The 22,752-nt window shown below is 37.4% G+C and overlaps 1 protein-coding gene across 5 annotated transcripts in view; it reads left to right on the forward strand.

The window, feature by feature from the left end:
* Window positions 1-1,742: 1,742 nt before the first annotated feature.
* The window catches only part of LOC138701093 (sodium/glucose cotransporter 4-like), a 147,065-nt gene continuing 126,055 nt past the window's right edge, over window positions 1,743-22,752 (forward strand). For all 5 annotated transcript variants that reach the window (XR_011332438.1, XR_011332439.1, XR_011332441.1 and 2 more), the window contains exon 1: window positions 1,743-2,007. The gene's annotated coding sequence lies outside the window, so the exon portion shown is untranslated. The remainder of the gene's footprint in view (window positions 2,008-22,752) is intronic.

Genomic DNA, 22,752 nt, shown 5'->3' on the forward strand with positions numbered 1-22,752 from the left:
AAATTATTATTTAGCATGCTAAAATGTGTAATACTATAAATAGCCTATAGTCTGGGTCTAAAGAAGGGTTGAAAGAATCAGGGAATCAAATTCGAAGCCAGAGCGCAAGTGTCAATTAATTAAGATTCAAACTGATGAATGTTATTCAGAACATAAAGTGACATCACAGAACAACAATGAGTGAGATCGACTGATCTGTAAATATACTGGCTAGTGTGGATCGAATTCTGGGATGAATACATAATATTTCACGGATTTTTTTCTGTAAATTATTATAAATATCCTAGAACGATTCTGAAGCTTTTTGCATTTATGTCGTTACAAAATTCTGATATTGCTTATTACTGCATTTAGAGTCAATTTTTATCCTAGGTGGCTACTATTCACATGTTACGCCGTTGCATTTCATGTTGCCAACACTAGGGGGTAGCAGTGCTTTATAGCAGGCTAGCGTTTCAAATGGCGCAAATTGCCAATAATGTATCAATAATGAAAGGAACATCTTAGCATAAGACGGTTCTTATGAAAAAAAAAAAAAAACTTCTATTTATCTTCATAATTGTTCGTGAAATGACAAAATGAGTGTTATATTGTAAGCTTATAAGCAAACTGTAATACTGATTGTATCTAACTCACGAATAATCGGTCAGCTTAATTTTGTGATGGTCATAGCTCAACAACAACAACAACAACAATATAATAATAATAATAATAATAATAATAATAATAATAATAATAATAATAATAATAATGTATAGTAATAGTGATGACAATAATAGTAACTAGTTATAAATAATAATAATAATAATAATAATAATAATAATAATAATAAATCTTAGAGACTGTGTGATGATGTAGGCTAACATAAAACAAATACATTATACGTAACTTTCTTTTTGTTTGATTATTTAACGACGTTGTATCAACTACTAGGTTATTTAGCGTCGATGAGATTGGTATTAGTGAGATAGTATTTGGCAATATGAAGCCGAGAATTCGCCATAGATTACCTAATATTCGCCTTACGGTTGGGGAAGACCTCGGAAAAAACCCAACCATGTAATCAGCCTAAGCGTGAACAAACTCACGCCCGGGTGCAACCCCGGATCGGTAGACAAGCGCCTTAGGCGAGTGAACTACGCCAGTGGCTTATACATACATACATACATACATTAACATTGTTATTCTATTCAATTAAGACAAAGAATAAATTTACTTTTGTGACAAAGCTGTACTATTGGTTGTGTATGGAAATATAAAAAAAAATGAATATCACAAGTAATATGCACATTTTCTCATTACATGTTTTAGGCATTTTGAAAATATTCAATTAATCCATCTATTACTTTGCAAATAATATTACTGGACATCAATAACAGTCCACCCAATAAGATCTTGTTCGCTCTCCAGGAAGAAAATCAAAGCTCGGCATCTATAAATTAAGCTATATTAACAATAGTATTCCATTGATTGGTCAAAGACATCTCCCGTTCTTGTTTCCAGTCAATAGTCTTTTCATTTGAATAGTAACGTAACATTTCTAACCTCAAAATATTGCAGTTCTAAAAGAAAATCCCACAAAGAATCAGGTATTGTTACAGGTTTGCATTCGCAAGTCACGTGACATTCGCCGGTGATTGTCTGGTACCACGAGGATCAGGGTGGGAAGGGTGCGGGAAGGAGGAGTTGAAACATCTAGAACCTCCGCAGCCGACCAACCAACTAAAGCGGTCGATAGCGGACGATCCAACCAACCCAACCGGTCGTTACACTACGCTACCTTCAGGCAGTTGGTTATTTCGCCGGTAGCTGCGGAACAGTGCAGACGTTGGCAACTACTCGGGGCAGTAAAACACTGCCGGCATTCGGTAACACCTTATCTTGGTGCAGTGTGAGAATCTCGATTATTTTCATAGAGTGTAGATATTCGTATTTTAACTGATATATTTTTGCTGTGCCGTGTTCGAGCTTTCCTAACTTCACAGTTCCTGACTGATACTGACCCAGGTATGTTCCAATAAACACTCTGTTGTGAAAGCTAAGGCAATTTCACGATGTTGTATGGAGTGGTGCATGCACTTCGTAATAAATGTGACAGTTCATGTAAGATTTAGTTATGCATTATAAAAATGTATTAACATTTAGTTTCCGTATTAGGATGGAAGGGTGGATCTTGGTTCTGTTTTCGAAGGACCTAACGCAATGTTTCCCACGCGTTCACGCACTCGCCCACGCTTAAAGACGCTACTGGTGTGATTATTGCACAGTTGTCAAAGAATACATGATATAAGACCTTAATCTTCCAGATATTACGATCCCGCATACGCTGATTAGAATAGTCTTCAAAATTCGTATCTTACTATGCTTTTTCGTATTGTCTGTGCATATTCACATATCGTCCCCTGCAAGGCAGACTATTGTAAGCACCAATTTGCTAACTTCACAGGAGACACGGCTACGGTAGTTATCCAGCATGATAGTGGACACAATAGTCTGAAGGAAGAACATTTTTGGGGTTCATGAAACTTGTACAGTCGACGCGCAATGCTGGGTGATTTGTCATAAGCACCATAACTCATTTTCGGTTAATATGGCGCTTACGATACTTTGCCATGCAAGAGATGACATGCAAGCACGTATTTTAAATCTATAATTATAAGCTAGGGTGAAAGGAACTGGCCACCCTACCCCATTATCTCCTGTCCTAGTTGTCTCATAACCGGTGCCTTCTTGGTATCACTTGTGAGGTTCAGATCTGTCTTCGGACAGTTGACTAAACAAACAAAAAAAACTTACAAGCTTGAAAATCTACGTTTAGATTCCGGTGCCTATTTCGCTCAGGAAAATTATGTTCAGTTACAATGTCTGTATTTGCAGGTTATTTCACATAGATCCCTACCTATTTGTAATTTAATTCTTTTAAATAGGTGTAGTAGACATTCTAGTGGATTTTGAAGATCTATAGCCGTTGCTTCACATATATTTTTTTGTGATCACATAACGCAAATTCACTAAAAAAGATGGCAGGGACTCGTAAAATCCCTAGCCTACTTATAATTGTGTGAAGCGTTTAAGTGGTTTGTAGTTGCGTGATTTTAAATAATCGTAGGTTACCGATTGAGAATCATAAAACAAAGAACTTGAATTTTAATGAATGTCGTAATCAGTGCAAGAGAATAAATGCAGCATTCGCTGCTCAAGCCAATAGTAGTATCTTGAATGTAATACATAGTTTACCTATACGATGATATTCAAACTTCATTTATTTTTCCAATAATGGTATGTTGCGGGTTGCTAAGGAACAAGTTGCGCCTAGGATATAAAATTGTAACGGACATTTTCAATAAGTGCCCACTTAAAACGTTCCACATTAAGAAAGACGCAAGCCCTAGAGCTAGACCAAGAGGACTATTATAGCCCTCTTGAGCCAGAGTAATGTTAATTATACACTGAATAGATACAGAAGTGTGGTCAACTAGTCGAACCTGTCTCACCCTCCTGTTTCAAGCATTTTCGCCGTGCCTTACGGCAACCCGCCAGTTAAGTTATACAAGATACAAAAACTGTTTCCCTTTGAAGATTATTATACCATGTAGTTGATCAGGGTATTCATTTTACTGGTATGTATCGAGGGTTTTCATTTTCCTTTAACGGGCTTTTACCCTTAGCCGATTGCTTTATTAGGTAGTGGGGGCATTTCTGATCTGTCAAACATAATTATGATGGGACTCAGTAACGAGGGATGAAAACAACGCCGAGCCTCCACTGAAGACAATAGAAATTACATACACCCATGCCTTGGGCGGGATTTGAACACACGTGCGTGGATTCAGCGCAGTGACAAGCTGTGTGCTTTAGCCGTTGCGTACATCGCTAATAAAACATGCAATAAGCTGTAACGACATGTTTGACAGCAGAAGATTCCGAAAGCACGCATTCCTGACGTTATCATTTCATCAGTGACTTGATACAATTGCGTATTTGTGCAATGACTCATTTTTCAAAAATAATTTACATTATATAGCAGTCTTCATTCCACAGTAAATAGGTCTGTATCGCTGTAAGTTTAACCTCTTACTATTAAAAGAAGTAGCTATGATACTGGAAAATATATTAAGATTTTTTTTTATAGAAATATGTTTTTTAGCATCCTTAATACAGAAATAGCAGTTAATAATTAATATTAAGGGACAAAAATTCGCTCCGGCGCCGGGGATCAAACGCGGGTCCTTGGTTATACGTACCGAGCGCTCTAACCATTGAGATACGCCGAAGTTCAATCCACAGCACCAAATCGAATCCCCCTCCTCCAGTGTTTTTCCCTTTGTGGCCTGTCAAAATTTGCATTGTTATAGCGTACTTAAATATGAATAAATGAAAATATGTCGACAATATCATTCCAAAAAAAGAACGGCCGTCAGTTCTGATCGATTTCCCGAAGTTCCAGAAATAGTCGGGTACAAAAAATAGCTACTACTAATACTAATGTATGTGAGTGAACTGTCTTCATTATGACCCATAACCAAATATATTTTGGCAAAGAATGTTTGTAACAGAAGTATGAGAAGTATGAATGTCTGCAGCATAATTTTTATTCAATCTTCTTGCTCACAGTTGTCTGCTTCCGAATTACTATACAATGTTACGTGCTATGAAATGATTCTTACATATTTCGGAATGTCATTATTGTCTTTCTGCTCTTGATAAATTGCTACATTATTTCAGATTCGTGATTCTTTTTCTATTCATCTTCTGCTTAAAAGTTCTTTAACAATACGGTAGCTGCCTAGTTCTGTACGTCTACAAAGTCCCTCTGCATGCCTGACCGTGAAATGAGCGGGCCCGGGTTCAAATCCTAGCTGGGACAAGTTACCTGATTGAGGTTTTTTCCAGGGCTTTCCCTCAACCCATTAAGAGCAAATGCTGGGTAACTTTCGGCGCTGGACCCTGGATTCATTTCGTTGGCATTATCATCTTCATCTCACTCAGACGCTAGATAACCATAGCTGTTGTTAAAGCTTCGTAAAATAACCAATTAAAAACCACAAATACAACTCCGCCTTCGCCGAGATTTGAACTCGAATTCATGGTCGTAAGCCAGTGCTGTACCAACTGAATTACAATCTGTGTAATTAGATTATGGTGATGATTAAAGTTGTGGATAATCAAAAACTTTGTAGTTAATTATGACAGTCTGTGATACTTGGCCTTATTCACGAGCCGCCACTACAGTCAATATTTTGTCGTTAGTTCATAACTTGTTTCGTGCTTTAAAGATGTGGGAGTTTAATTCTAAATATAGTAGCAATGAACACCTTAAAATATATGTGTGACAACGCAAAAGCTCGCTATGAGAAACAGTGTACATAATGTTTGTTCCTTCGTACTTTGAGGTAACCGGTTTCGCAGAGTAAATATAAGAATTTCCACGCTTCGCATGAACGTGCTTTGCATACTAATGATATGCTAGGCGAATACATTTGATTAAATATTAAATGCCCTGGAGAGAATGATGTGAGTTAAAGTGCAGGTTTTCATTTCACGGTGTTTATTCTCATACTGTCTGATAAAAAGAAGCAAATTTAGACGAGAAAATATCCCTAAATATATCTTTAGCGAATTTATAAGATTATCCTTGCATATGAGATTCTATTATGTCAACTACATAAAAGAAAATTTAAGCGGTAGCGTCGCGGTTAGGGCATAACGCTGCAAAGCCAGAAGAGCACGCGTTCGATTCCCAGTGTGGTCATGGATTTTTTTTCCATTGGTCTAATTCTTCCGGCCGCACTATAGTCTCAGCGTTTATTCATACTCAGAAATGAGTACCAGAGGTATGAGTACATTAGGCCTATAGGATATCGTATAGGGAGGGTTTCCCGGGTCAGAAAATGTCTTCACCATTCTTACATAACTATTCAGCTCAGTGTCCTAAAATAAGGGATGCTTATTTCCTGCAACTTTCATTTCTTCTTCAGTTCTTACAGTATTCCACCGCCATATCGTCGCTTCAACTGTAAGATAGCGTCTCTGGTTTCAAAATTTCGTTCAATAAAAATAATAATACAGTAATTATACAGGGTGATTCAGGAGGAAAGGGCCATACGTTAGGGGGTGATTAGTATGGGCGATTATTAAGCAAGCACATTATATAAACGTAGCTCGTTTAGCTAGATGCCGTGTTGCTAATTTGAGTTGGTTTGGACATCCCTTAATACGATCACAAGCATTTAAGACGTGAGCAAGCAATTGCTACCTTCTTTCCAATTTGGGCTTGTAGACTTCCCTCTTTAGCCAACCCCACAAACAATAACCTAATTGAAAAAGGTTGGGTGACCTTGGTGGCCAAGAAATTAGTCCACTGCAACCGATCCAACACCTAGGACAGGTTCCATTGAAGTACTGGTTCTCTGGTCGGCTAGAATGTGCACCGCGAAGGGGCTCCATCTTGTTGAAAGTATATATCAGTCCGTGTTGCCAAAGGGACATCCTAAAAGTATTCTGGTAACAAACTGTGCAAGAAATCAAGACACAAGATTGTCTAAAATATGGACCAATGAAATTGCCATCAGTGTGAGCAATTATGTGGAGGAAGAACAGTTTCATGGCTGTTATTTTCAACGTATGATTCTTTATTCCTGAATCACTCTGTATAAACATATACATCTTCATGAGTAAGAATGATAAGAAAACATCGAAGCTGTACATCCATGTTCCCCCCACCCCTTATTATATTTAAACATTTGTACTTCCGTGCCTGGAGGGGAAGTACTTCAGTAGGGCCTACTTCACTATTTACTCAAAAGTCTGTTTTTACATACCGGTACTTTTATTTGCAGTAGGTAAGTAGGTGCTTGCATTATAGCAAATTCAAACAAGAAAAAAAAAAAGAGTTGAGCTGAAATGTGTATTATAATGCCAAGTACGTCCAAAATTAAGAACTTGATCTTACCAAACCGGTCGCGGAAGAATGGACATTGCGAAAATTCGCACATGAAGAAAAAACATGTTTATTATTATCACATCAGTCCTTGAAATTCTGGCTCCTACATAATGTGTACTTACGCCGTTGGAATTCGACCTCACAAAGCATGTCATACATTTTCACATGTTTAGGTTTGTAAAGAATGACGTCGACTGCACACCACAGCGAAATGCTTCGGAAAACAACAGAAGGCGAGCTTTCACGCCCCTATCTTCTGCCGTTCCTTCCTGCAACGGACGATTTGCTGATAATAACTGCCATCGAGTATTCTGTAACTTCAGGGAGCCACGCTTTCTTATCGCGAGCAATAATAGTTCACTTATTCACATTAATGTTTCCTTTTCCTACGGCGGGTACTTTGATATTTATCAATTTTATTCACCTGAGATATCCCACGCTAGGAGCAACGAGTCGATATTATAGGTCCACTTAGCCGTCTTCAGTGTTGTCTGCAGTAATGCGTCATGGAAGGTGAACTTACTTCGCGCCTGAATGATAGTGGAAAAATGGTTGAATGTCAGCAAAGAAAACGAGCCTGTTTCGCACAGCAAATTGCACTTGGATCCAATGCTTAATTTATAATAATTAAGGTACCGGGGCCCTGAAATTTGACCCAGTTAGGGTATCCCACCCGAAGATAGTCTTTCCTGTCTAATTGTGAAATAGGGCTTGAAAATGATTTACATTAAAATGCTAATAAAACCAGGAATATTAAATGAAAGGTTGGGTGCAAGAAAGGCACTTCTCTCAAATGTAAGTTTTGAGAAAATTGATGTTGAAAATTCAAACAGTAATAAATGTGATCTATGCACGCCTTTACATTTTGGGTACTCCTGATACTCCTGACCTCTATGATCACGGTATTGAACTACAACTTGGTGATCATATGCTTAACAGATCAGAGAACACAATAAAGCGTTTTACTCAAAAAGGACACATTCTCTGTAATGCCCTTCTTGCACACAGGCCCTCAATTTAAGTTGCCAGAAAATGTTACCTAGCAACTAGTATTCCATGATGTCATCACCGCCTTCACAACACAATTTTGTACAACGTAGGCTACCTGTAAGAAAAAGCTTCAAAACAACAACAAAATAACACTGTCTTAGAAACGGTTACTTAGTAACCATATAATATATTGTCATATTCAGTACTCATGTCTACTGTGTCATAACATTACTTTTGTAAATTCATAATAGTTTTCGTTTTTACATATTTAATGTTAGAATAGCATAAAACGTTGAGTGTAACACATATTCAATATAAACACTTGTGAAAATTAGCGCGCTCGCTTACGCTCAAGAGTTAAACATTCACTCATGCCATAATTACTAAGATTGTACACTTGTTACATACATTATTGTTTTGATATTATTATTGAGCTTTCAGTATTAATTCGCCTAACCTGGATAACCTCAAAAATAGGTTATGTTTTTATTATTTGTAACGTTTTCCAGTAAAACTGTTCGTGGATGGTGGGGATTAAATTATTTTAACCACAATGTTTATAGATTTAAATAAATGGAAATTTAAAGTTTAAGAATTTAAAATATAGGTAAGTTAATTCTAATTACATAAGTTATAAAATAGGCTACTCATTGTTACACAACGACCAGTAGGTATTAACATACTTGTTTGTTTGTTCCTTAACTTGGTTATTTAACGACGCTGTATCAACTACGAGGTTAATTACCGTCGATGGGATTGGTGATAGCGAGATGAGACCAAGAATTCGCCATAGATTACCTGACATTTGCCTTACGGTTGGGGAAAACCTCGGAAAAAACCCAACCAGGTAATCAATCCAAATGAGAATCGAACCCGCGCCTGAGCGCAACTCCGGATCGGCAGGCAAGCGCCTTAGCCGACTGAGCTACGCCGGTGGCTAACATACTTGTTATTGGTACGCAAGGAAATATGGAATAAAGTTAATGAAAAATATTTCCAGAGTACATAATTGTTTTTATTGCATCCTTTCTGTGATCGTTCTTTGGATTTACTGTCTAGGGTGGAGTGTCGTCCCTTTGTCAGTCTTGATTTTACGTACCGAGTAGGTTGGCATTTATTTACTGGAGATCCCACAAGTCAATCACGCACGCTTTTACGTGAAAGACGCCCTTGTAGGGGTGATTTTCAAGTTAATTGCGAAAAACACCCTCCCACATTCGGCACTTGAGATTGTAACGTCCACCGCTGTGGAGTAACGGTTAGCATGCCTGACCGTGAATATGAGCGGACTCGGGTTCAAATTCTGGTTGGGACAAGTTACCTGGCTGAGGTTTTTCCCGGGGTTTTCCATCAACCCATTACGAGCAAATGCTAGATAACTTTGTCGCTGGACCCTGGACTCATTTCGCTGGCATTATCACCTTCATTTCATTGAGACGCTAGATAACCATAGCAGTTGATAAAGCGTCATAAAATAATTAATTAAAAATATTTTAACACTGTTTACAATGTTTCATTATTTGTGAGACGTTCCGGAAAAGAGTCCCGAACAGCTCTGCTTGGATCATTACCTTGGGGCAAAGGCGGCGGACATCCTTAGGTGGGAGTATCCTCTCGGTCGATTTGACCTCTTAATTGGGATGGCTTTACCTTTTTATATGCTATGTAATATACTACAAAAACATGATTTCTGTACTTTACATATTATTATTATTATTATTATTATTATTATTATTATTATTATTATTATTATTATTATTATAGTACTTGATGTAAGAAAACTATAGATCTGTACACCGTATGACTATCGTGGTTTCAGGGTCTGGTATGACTTTATAAACGAAAGTGGATGTGTATTTTCTACATGTAATGAAATAAGAGCTGTGAAAGTTTTGTATCATATGTTAGCAGCATTTGTTTCTCACCGTTCTTGCGTCACAGCATCAAATTTATAAAATGGCTACCCCCGTGCATAAGTCCTTTTATGTGTTGCAATTTGCGAAGTGCGATTCTCTAGTTTCTGTATAGGGAGCTTTCTGGCGGCCATTTAAAATTGCTCTTCCTCCGTCCGGTAACAACATTCGTCTATCTATGGTATAGAAAATATAGATAGACAGTTTAAAACGACTGGTGCTTCTGTAAAAGGAAGAGTTCAAGACGTTCACGCGTGCCCAAAGAAAGAGTCGAAATGTGAGAGCAGCTTTCGTACGTAGTCCACGGTCACCCTACCTCACACCAAGTGATTTATTTCTGTGAGGGTAAATGAAGGACCTTGTGAACCTGCCGACCTGTCAGAGTTGAGAAAAAGGATTGTTGCTGCTGTAGAGTCCATCACTCCAACATGGTGACTATCGGTTGGATATAGGCTATGCCGCGTGACAAATAGTGATCACACTGAACACTTAAAAGGTACAGTTTGTGCTTAAATATTGCAAGTAAAGAAATTAAACAACTTTGAATCCCGATAATCATTTAGGGACACTACTTTGTAATTTTTAATTGGTGCATACTGTACATCGAGCTGTGAATTGTTTCACTATAATATTGTTTTTTTTTTATGTTCAAGGGAAAATTAAACAAGTTTATAAACAAGTAGTATTCTAAAATATTCAGAGCGGTACAACTGTTGGAGAACCACAACTCTAATTTTAGTTTCAAATATTCGTTGTATTGTTATCGCGCTCATTTTCGCAAGGTCAAACTTTATGTCTAGATAAAAAAAAGTGGAGAAATCAATTATCTGCGCTGAACGTAGCATACTAAGGGCGCTTTACTTATTAGTGGAAAATTCCACTCAAATTTCATAAATGTTACTGTGTACTGTATATGTATGTATGTATGTATGTATGTATGTATGTATGTATGTATGTATGTATGTATGTATGTATGTATGTATGTACGTACGTATGTATTTTTTTAGTACGAGTATAATAAACTTAAATGTTGAAATGTTTACTTCCCTTTTCTTGCCGGTTGATGCCATGTCATTATCATAAATTATGTGTAGTCTTGGAGTCGAACTCCCTACTCTCGTAAGCCATCAGTAACACAGTTTAATCTGGGAATTGGACTGAAAAGATAAATTTATAAATTTCTTGGAGGGTGGCTTATGACAATTTTACCCGCAAAATAGCAAATTCTGTAGGGAAAATTCACATAAGTATTATACGATACTTTCTAGAATAGTTGTCATTTTATTTCATATTAAATATGATACATGTCCACTTTTTTTGTCCAATAGCAGCACTTTTAACTTGTCGTTATTCGTTCCAACTTCACGAACGGGCTCATAGATGTCGGTAGTGGCGAATTGTGGTTCAGATTACACTTGAATGACGATGATACCATTGGTGGGATGTTACAGGGAACCCGGAGTACTGGGAGAAAACCCCTGTGTTGCCTGGACCACAGGCAAGCCCAACATAATTATGTTAAAAATTCAGGGTAGAGCAGAATTTAAACCCGGGCCCCCTGGCTTATAAGCCCAGCGCTCTAGAAAGCAATGAGCCAGTATTGTCCACGAACGCTAATTTCACGGACTGTATAAGAATTGAATAAATCATGCATCTGTATACATATCAAGGATGTCTTTCGATATTGACTATTTCAAAATATTTTGCGTTAGCCGAACGACTAGGACTAGAGCTCGGCTTTTCATTTTCAGGCTGGTAACTCAGGTTCGAATATAGGAGACGTAGCGAACTTCCTTGATGTTAGTTCAGCATAATGCGGAAACTCCACCTAAGGAAACAGAGGACTTCACTTTGACGAAGATAACATTCATCTCGCAGACGACGTTCAATTCCACGACGTGATCAACAGTCAACTTTGCGTGCGACTTAGATTTTACAAATAACGCGACCGGCTAATCTAAAACTCTTAAGAGTAAAAAAAAAAAATGTACTGAACTCCCTTTCGTCCCTCTATATCGTTAAAAATATAACTAAAACCAGTAGACGTGTTGCACACAACTACTACTGCGCATATCTTCAACGTTGCGTAAGCCAAGGTCGTGAGTTCGAATCCTGCCTAGGGCATGTATGCTTGTCCGGTGTCACTGTGATATGTGTTGTTTTAGCCTATATGAAGGCCCAGCATCGTGCCGACAGGAAACACAGTCGCGTTCGCCTAATTCTAATAAGATGTACAAAAGTTACAGAAATGATTAAGAATAAGAACTGACAAAGAATATAAAAGCACTTGTTACAAAACTAAATTTGACAGATTCTGTTCGGCAAGGTGTATCGGCGGTATGAATAAAATACTTCAGCCGATACTTTTATGTACAAACTGTTACAACACAATTAGGAAGGCTGTCAACAGCATATGTTCCTGGACCACAGCAAAGCGATTATGTCAATCACGAAGTGATGCACATTCTTTGCTCGTAATGAAATTTATTTGAATTTATTCTTAGCACTAATGCTGTTACATTACGCAGTTAATTTGCATATGTAATGCTGAAAGTTTGTGTAGTATTCCAAAAGTCAAGAGTACTGGATTGTGATGAGTCAGAAGAAGTATTCCGTAATTTGTAGCAAAGTCATTTCACGTAATTACGAGGGCCAGTAGGATAGTTTTGACATACGCAGCAATGAACAGTAAGAAAATTACCATACTTGTTGCATCCTTAGGAAGTAAATATTAAGAACTTGAGGGTAAAGGTTGCTAATATTGTGATAGTTCTTTTTGAGAATTTATTACAATTTTACTGAGCGAGGGGAAGATGGTATTTTGCGTCAATCTATTAAGGGAACGTTAGTGGACAAGTGTCTGCACAAAACCGGTCCTTCTCTCTCTCTCAGTAAAATTGTAATAAATTCTCAAAAAGAATTATCACAATATTACCAACTTTTATCCTACATTGTATAAACCGTTACATCTGCTGGAACCAATTCTGGATATAGCCATCCCACTCGTTCTCCGGCATAGCGCTCAGCTTGTGATCCTTATCGTTAGACTTCGTGGAATTGCCACGGCAATCGTAAGGTTTACTGTGCACGCGGTATAGACCGTATGAGAAGGGGGCGTGCAAAGGATTGAGTATGCCTCTGATGTAAACACTGAGCAGTATACTGCGGTTACAATAAAACCTGTATCCTGCATACAAGAAATATAATGAATGATCATTGAAGGAGGAAATGTCTAAATATGTAAATACACAATTATTTTATAGTGAGATATATTATCTCTTAAAATTTAATATAAGATACTCACATCATCCTTGAATATGTGCATTGCAGTGAAGAGTTACATGCATTTTGAGCGACTGCAAAGTAATCTCCTCCGATGGTCACTTAAATAGTTTTTATATTGAAAAATGTACGTTCAATATCACACGATGTAATACGTGCATATTTGAAGAACGGAAAGTCACTACTTTTTAGTACACCAACTTCAGACGTCTTGTCGTAACCTGATAGTACATCATTTATAATATGAAGTTGTGAATAGGCAGAATTTTTAGCAATAATGTTTTTCAACTTACATTTCACTTTTTCTGAAATTAGTGAATTGTTATTTTGGATAACGATTTGTGATACTTCATCCACTATATTAAGGGCTTCTGAGAGTTGTAGTTTAGACGATTCTAACAGGATGATGCTTTTGGACACGATTTTAAAATTAGAATCACTGAACAGAATATCTTCCAATAGCTGTTCAAAAGGCAATCATTTTACAGCTGCAACAGCGGAACTGTCTGTGCTATCCAATGCATCAATTACCTCCATTATTTTGCCGTAATGTTCTTCATAATAATTAACAGCATCCAACCACGTTTCCCAACGGGTCAAGAATGGCTGCGGGGGTAAGGGTATTCCAGGGGCAACTGTTTGAAACAGCAACACTCTCATTGTATATGTTTGATTGAATTCTTGTCTGCACTGAACAAATGTTAAGCTTTGACTATTCCAATCACAGTAATACAAAAACAAGTGCTTACATAGGTATACATTAACTGTGGCTGCTCTATCTATTTGGAACGGTCACAACTCTTAACATGAACTGCTTATACTACGACACCGGGCGGTCGCTCACCGCCCCTATACTACAGTATATCGGCAACCTGATTGCATGCTGCGTGTGGCAATTCAACGAAGTCTACTTATCGTGATCCTTGTTACCCTTATCGTCATCCATGTTGTTTTGTCATCCTACATTTGTTATTTAAAAATACTATTTTCCCCGTTTGCAAAGTGTCTTGTGTGACACAGCACCTTCCATACTTCCATAACAGATAAAATAGCATACACGTAACCGATAACTTTACTATAGAAATAGACAACTGATAACAGTTCGCACTGTTGTGTACTTTGGGGTAGAGTTGCGACAAGAGTCGGAGGTGATACAAATACGCATTCGTGGGCAGACGTCTTCCTACTGTACATGACTACACCTATACTGTACCAATCAACTCTTTAGCAGCGAAAATAAACCTTATTGTTTATATACTAAGTCTCCTCCGACTCCAGTCTTTGTAAATGTTAAATAAGGTGTATTGGGACAAATACATTTTTACAGATACCACTATGCGCTGCAACCATGTTGAAGTTCCCATCTTCGAAATGTTTCACCCATCTCCTAACACTGTTGACGCACATGCACATACTGTACTCCAACCAGGAGAAAGTCTCAGGGGAATGAGACGCAGCGGGGTAATGCTGTGAATGAATATTGATGTCATAAGGTCACACACGTGGGTACACTCATCTCCATTGGCTAACTCTCAAACAACCACAAACGATAACACTGATACACACACACATTTATACTACCCTAGTTACAAAATTAGATCACGGTTAATCTCCTGGTCTTTTAATCCCTCCATACAGGAAATAACATATGCAGGAGAGCGTATGTTTTTTAAACTGACGTTATAACGGTAATATTATCTATCTACTTTGCTCCAATAGATGACGCAATAGCAAGCACATTCCTTTCACGGTTAATCTCCTGGTTGGAGAACGGTATCTCCGTATGCACGCTGAAGTTTGAGGTTAATTTCAGCAGCACGTTGTCGAAACGAACTATCGTTGTCGACCATTTTGCAAACATTGCCTGTGGTCACATGATAGAAGTTAATGACTTCAAAATATATTAATACATAGTGTAAAGTCTAGATTATGATCATATAATCGTTTTTGTTACATTGTTGAAATTGAAATTATAGCAATGTATTGCTCATGACTTTACAGTACGATCTTCTGTATTTGAAAGCTAAAACAAAAATTTAATATCGGTGCCAATTTATTATGGATGTTTAATTCACTGCATTATGAAAATATTTAAAGAGTATAAACTGAAAGCTGTTTGTAACCATTATTCCAATAGCGAAGCTTAGCAATAACTTTAATTGGAACTTTTATATCTAGGAATGCGCATACTAAGTACTTTAAACATTTACGGCTTATACCACAAATATTTAAAGACGTACCTAGCAGGGGCCCCATTCAAATACAGAACACAAGTAAAGGAATTCCAGATCTTGAAGCGTTGCCAATACTACGGGAGATGTTATTGAAACTTGGTTGGTTATTCAGTAGGTTGAAAAACATTCCTATTTGGGACATGCAGAAATAAGCTTGACCATCATGCAGTCATTCACGGTATTGCAGATACAGGATGGTAGATGTGTTTTGTTACTCTTACACTCATTTCTTAGACAATGAATATAATGAAATATGTCTCGTAAATCAAATGATAAATGCTATTGAATACTGGTATAAATAAAATTAAATTTATTATAGTAACCATTTATGTGAGCCCGACATAAAGATAATTGGTTTCTAGAAAATTGTGGCTTGTTTAAGCATTTTAATATCCCAAGCTCTATCGCTCTATAAGGCTGTATTGTTACTTGAGATATCAAACAACAATGACGACGTGTCGTTACATTAGCCACGATCGGTTCTGGAGTTGAATGTTGCAATGGATGCGGCAAGAAAATTTGATTTCTAAATAAATGGCCATACTCCAAACCGTCATGTGCGACTTTGAGATGGGAATTATAAATGTTGTACGTAATATTGTGGGGGACCATATTAAAACAAGTTTTTTTCCACCTACGACAAAATGTGTATAAGCGGATTCAAGCGGATTTTATATAGACTATTACACTTTTACTATGTCATACTACTTTTGACCAATAAAACGGCACGAAAGGATGTGTTTAAACCAATCACGGCTGTTTATCGCTGTAACTTTATCACTTTCCTAGCATTTGTTTCCTTTTGTCACTTCCCTAGCATGTGTTTCTTGCTTACCAACATTTCAAACTGCAAATTCTTTACGGTACTGTAAAACATGCTTTGCGATCGTCATTTGTTTCCCGCATAGACAGTCAACTGAAAATGGAGGCTCCATTCAGACGCTTTGGTGAAGTTGACATTAGTGAAATAGAGTTTTAGTAAGTCAATTGAGGGGTTGGATGCAAGAAAGGCACTTCTCTCAAATACAAATATAGAGAAAAATGATGTTGAAAATTCAAGCCGTAATACTGTTATCTATGCACGCCTTTACATTTTGGGTACTCCTGACCTCTATGATCACAGTATTGAACTACAACTTGGTGATCATGTGCATAACAGATCAGAGGACACAATAAAGCGTTTTACTCAAAAAGGACATATCCTCTAAAATGCCCTTCTTGCACCCAGCCCCTCAATTAATACCTACTTTATTGTATTAGAGTACTTTATTTCTTCTAATCTTTATATACTTTCTTCTGTTTTTATCACCTCACTATCATTTGTTTCTTTGTTTGCCAACATCCACTGTGTACTGTATAAATCGACACTATAAATTAATTCATTCATAGTGCACTGACCAAGGACAGGTCTTTCACTGCAAACGCAGCATTCTTCAATCTTTTCTATTTTCTGCCTTCCTCTTAGTCTCCGCATATGATCCATATATCTTAATGTTGTCTGTAATCTGATATCTTCTTCTGCCCCGAACTTTTCTTCCGTTCATCATTCCTTCCAGTGCATCCTTAAGTAAGCAGTTTCTTATTAGCCAGTAGCCCAGCCAATTTCTTTTTCTCTTCCTGGTCAGTTTCAGCATTAGTACAGTATTTATTTTAGAGCAAATGCGTGCTAATGTTTTGAGAAATTTAAAACAAGAAAATACAAACAAGACGGCACAAGTGTGCAATATTTTAAACGAGAACAGCTTTTGGTTAGCTATCTTCTCTCCTGGAAAATCAATGGAACCTTTTACAGTAGGAGAATTTTTAAAATCTTGCATGAAGGATGTTACTGAAATACTGTATCAAGAAAAAAAATGGACGATTTAAAATCATCCACTACCAGTGGCGGTGAATCCTATGCGTTCAATGGTTCAGAGAATCCCCAGGGAAAATAAGGAAAAACTATTTAATTGTTTAAATATATTTATTTATAATTGACACTACCATTCTTTGTTTCTCGCTCATCTTTAATAAGTTTACTTGCGGCTGTGATGTATTTTTGTCTTATGAAAACCTATGAATCGCAAAGATCGAATACATGTTTACGAGGTTCAATTTCTCCTCTGAACCTCGCCGAGCCAGCTTCTGGACTTGCCCCGGGGCGAAAGGTAGGGGCGGAATGCTGCAGGGGAAGCATGTGCATATGCTAGTAAATAGATCGGCGCACTGCGCATTGCGCTGAGCACAGCTGTCCACTGACGTAATAATGAGACAGCCGACACGCTATAGCGGAAACGTAAGAATGGTCGTTCTTGGTGTTTTAGTCTTATTTATTTATTTATCGGAGCTTCCTCAAATTAGAGGCTGCCATTAGACAAAGCATACAAAACAATACAAGAACAAATAGATGATGAGAGCTAAAAGAGTAAGAAAAAAGGTAAACAAATACACAAACAAACAATGGCAGTTTACAGAAGAAAAAAAATTCAAGTAAAGAATCAAAGAAAGCTAAGAAGGCAAAAGAAAAATGATAATGGTGCGTCAATTTTTTCCATACACTGAATTAGAGTCCATATAGGTGGTTCCGTAAACGTTTGACTGACTCTAATTATGAGGAGGGCCAGTTCATTCAGAAAAGATTTGTGCAGTCCTAGGGTCTTACAGAATTGAGAAGAGAAGTTGGGTATCGTTCCTCTTGCTCCAAACATCAATCCCGTAACACTGATATCGTGAAGTTGGTATTTATCTTTATAATACGGGATGGTTGGAACGTAGATTGCTCGTTTCTCCTCATGTACGTCTTCGGGCTGTCCTTTGTACGTTTCAAACCTGATGGTGGGGTCGATTATCATACCCTGAGACAGGGATTCGCTAATGGCGATTATATCAATTCGTCTGTTACTGCCATTGTCGGCGGTTCCGTGGACTTCTTCATAGACGGTGTATTTTAGTTTTCTAAGGGCATCGGTCAATTTAGTTCTAATTGCATGGTGCCTATGTATACGCAATGTTTCGCCATAAGGGCAGGCTCCCAGGACATGTCCGAGGGTTTCTATCTCACTGAGACATCGCCTTCAGTGGTTGTCCTGAGACCTACCGGGTATGGCTCTTACAGCGCTTACGTTGGCAGTTGAGTGTGACCAGTGTTCGTTTCCAAACAAAATGAATAGTGATCAATATCTTTTACAAACAAATTTTTCAGTTTTAATCTTGGAAGATAAGTGCAAAATAAAGAAGCTTGGAAGGCCGTTACCTCAACTCGATTTAAAGCAAGCACAAACAAGTCGAGATAAGACATTTTGCAGGTTTTTTTTATTGTAAAAATAAATGAAAGAAACGGCTGGATTTGCGGTTGTGAAATTACAAATAAATTATTTTGTCTTCCGTGCCTGCTGTTTGCTATGGGTAAGGATACGAGCTGGACATGCACTGGTGTGTCAGATTTAAGCCATTTGACACAGAAAATTAAGAAGTTTGAAGAATCTATTGCTTACAAGAATGCTTGCCTAGATTTATCGGTCCTTGGAAGAACAGAAATTAGGCAACAGCTTAGTTCAGCTTTCATGTAGAATATTGAAAGACAGAATGATAACGTGAGGAAAAATCGCTATGTTCTTTCAAAGATAATTGATCATCATCATCATCATCATCATCATCATCATCAGGCTCATTTTATGGTAATTATCTACTTTAAAGAACTGTAGTATTTTTATTTTTTTATTTTTTAGAAATGAGATATTATTGGAAAACTATTTTGTAATATCATAAAAGTAGTGAACCCCTTGTCATTTTAGGCACGAACCGTCACTGCTCCAAACACAATTTAGAGAAGAACAGGCAAGATTGGAAAATTAATTGAAATTGAAATAAAAAATAAAATGATCCAATTTGAAGTTTGCTCACTCGCTTTGGACGAAAACACAAATAAAAATGTCAAAGCTCAATTGGAACAGATGCATTATAGGGGCCACCCATCACACATTATACGCAAAAAAAAAAAAGGTCAGAGGAAGTAATGGTTCGATTATCGTTTTTAGTATTCGATATTCGATAAGCATTAAATGTTACCAAATTAAAAAAAATGAATAAAAACGATTTAAATAGTTTGTTACTAGATGTGATTTTAGACAGTTTTTTTGGTCCAGGGACAATACATTTTACCAGAGGCAGCTTTCGAAGAGGGGCTGCGGAGCTGCAGCATCCCCAGACAATTGTGGCTCTTGTCTCGTTTTATTTTGTGAAATACATTTATTATACAGTCACTATTTAGCGGCTCGAATTTTTTAAAAAATTTCGCTCTCATTGACATGCACGCAATCGTTAGTGAAGTCACTTCCTCCCCTGATGCTGCCAGAGCGAAACCAGACACAAGGACTATAGGGTGAAGCCACTTCCTCCCTTGGAGCTGCCAGTCCCGTCTAGGATGCTTTGCGCGTTAGTTATACCCCTCCTCCCCGGTGCCTTTGGCCGTGAATCCAGAGTTTCCAGGCGCTGCAAAATTTGCAGCAGTTTGTCAGTAGCGCGCAGTTTTAAATACATTTTCTTCAATGTTGTGAGTATAACAAGTGCAACAATGTTTAATTCTGTACACTATTTACAGTCTATTCAGTTCAGTACCTTAACAATTCAGGAGAAATGTGAAATTAAGTGCCCATCAGTTGAATCTCATAATGGAAAGAGCCGCTAAACAAAATACAAAGGCTCGCATATTTTTTTTTTATAATTTATCCAGCATCCCTGCTTTCTACCCTCGATTTCCACACAGTCTGTATTAGATTAATGTGTTTCAAAGACAATTCAATCAGCTGGGGCAACAAGATGGATTTAAAATAAGAACAGTAAATGTTGTTCATGAGAAGAAGGAGCCATTGCTAGAATGTTTTCAAACCGTAATGGAATCTGAAACATCTAACAACATCACAATAAATGAGGCAAGCGCCCTGCTGCGTACTCTTGAATATCCTGAATTCAATTTCTGGTTCAGTTATTTTTTTCATTTATTGATGTATCATGTATATATATTATACAACAAACTACAACATCGCCAGCTAGATATTTCTAAGGTTCAAATCTGCATATAAAAAAATTAAATTATGGTTTATTTAACGACACTCGCAACTGCAGGGGTTATATCAGCGTCGCCGGTGTGCCGGAATTTTGTCCGCAGGAGTCTTTTAAATGCCGTAAATCTACTAACATGAGCCTGTCTCATTTAAACACAACTTACAAGATAAGGCGCATGGAACTAATCTTTAAATAAAGTAAGTTGCTTGGTTTATTTTTGTATGCAGCCCCCCTTAATTCAATACCCACGAGCCGCCACTGCATTTTACTGTTACTGCCGTTATTTCCATTTTGAAGTAGGCTATAAGTCAACAATATAAAACTGACTGTTAATTTAGAAGTTGACAACATATTTTATATCGATTATAACAACAATACACATCGATAGTAACATTGATACCAATAAGGAGATTGGCCCCTATAATACATCTGTACCGCTCAATTAGGCATTTTCTATGTCTGAATGTCTATTTTTAAAAGTTATTATCTAAACACATAGTAGACCAATGCAGTCCCCCACTGCGCTCTAACAACTGGTGAGACAAGAGTTCTTCTCCCTTCTCCTTCTCTCCGAACTGCGGGTAGCATTTTATGCACTAATCACGATGCGATGTTTGAAGACCAACGTGTCTGGTACATGGCGTAAAGACGAATACATACCACGCGTGCCACTTTTAACAGAATGGCAAGATACCAGAGTTGTGAAAATAATGAATGGAGGCGGATATTTGCAGTGAACGTGCGTGTAGCAAGAACCGTTTACTACTGAGCTAGAAAAGCACAATTCATGGCTCACGGACGTCGGGGGCATGAGCATCTCAGGCAGGAATAGCACTATCATCTATGATAGTGTGGAAACTCACTCGGGCACATATTTTCATCTGACAATCTGCACTCTACGGAGCAGAAACGGTATTACAAGAGGAAGTCTCCTACGTAGTAAATATTTCCGGCGTGTTTATAGCTGCTGACAATTTGACGTACCAAAGCGGTCGTTTGTATCTCATGCAGACCGCGAAGTTAGGCGCCTCTCTTGCATAACTCCCACCTTACTGGACAGTCCGAACAGTTGCCTAGCATACCAGGCTTCTCATTTTGTGAGTTTGATTGTAATAGGCTAGTAGTCTTTGATCTTTCAACAATAAAATCAGGTCACTAAAAGGGTTTCGCATTTCTTAGTCGTATTTTCTATTTCGCTTTTCCTAATTTTCTTCTTATTCCTATTCCAAGGTTCAAATCAATAACCCACTCGTTGGGACCCCTGTTCTAATTGTTAAATTCAGTGTTGACATATTTTTGATCCACATTATTTCTTTTCGCTATTGCTGTATTTTTAAATCGAATTTAGGCTATATTTCTTTTCAGTGTTGACGTATTTTTATCGACATTACTTCTTTTCAATGCCAATGTTTTTGTTTTTAGTGTTGACATTGTTTTATAGACATTACTTTTTTCGGTGTTAAGGTATTTAGGTATTTTACAGACAGCGCTTCTTTTCAGAGTTGTATTTTATAGACGTTACTCCTTTTCAGTGTTAACGTATTTGGATATTTTATAAACATCACTTCTTTTTGGTATTTTATAGACATTACTTTTTCAGTTTTGACATATTTTATATACGTCACTTTTCGGTGTTAAGGTATTTATTTATTTATTTATTCTGGTGTAGTTAAGGCCCATCAGGCCTTCTCTTCCACAACACCAGGAATACAAATACAATAATAGAAATAAACAGAGAAAAAAATTTGGGTATTTAACAGACAGCGCTTCTTTTCAGTGTTGTATTTTATATACGTTACTTCTTTTCAGTGTTGCCGTAATTTAGATATTTTATAGACATCACTTTTTTTCGCTAAACTGGAGAATTCCCACGGTATCTTTGAACCGTGCCGTTACGTTCAGCACCAAATTTAAGTAAATACACAATCTTGCCAACATAACACGACGTTGGTGTGTGGCGTCGCTGGAGGGAGAAATTGGTTTCTTTTCTCTCTCTGCCTCCCTTCGTTCTGAACATTACTGAGAGATAGCACCACTGTTAGCTACAAGGTATATTTGCGCAAATATATTGAAGTAGATTACGTGACTTAGATGAGAGTCTGGAGATAAAACAGTTTTGCTATATATATATTTTTTTTATTAAATGTTAAGCACAGGAACGCCATTTCGTAATTTTATTTAAGAAACAAGCCAAACAAATTATCTTTGCATCAAAAACGGATGCTCCCTGGACCAAATTATCGTATTTTATAATTGTTTGAATGCAACAGAAGCCAGAAGTCTTGCACTTGACTAATTCAGTGAATTATTTAAGAATATAGTCGCGAATTTTACTACCACCATTTCG

This window comes from Periplaneta americana, chromosome 6 (assembly GCF_040183065.1).
Source record: "Periplaneta americana isolate PAMFEO1 chromosome 6, P.americana_PAMFEO1_priV1, whole genome shotgun sequence".
Lineage (NCBI taxonomy): Eukaryota > Metazoa > Arthropoda > Insecta > Blattodea > Blattidae > Periplaneta > Periplaneta americana.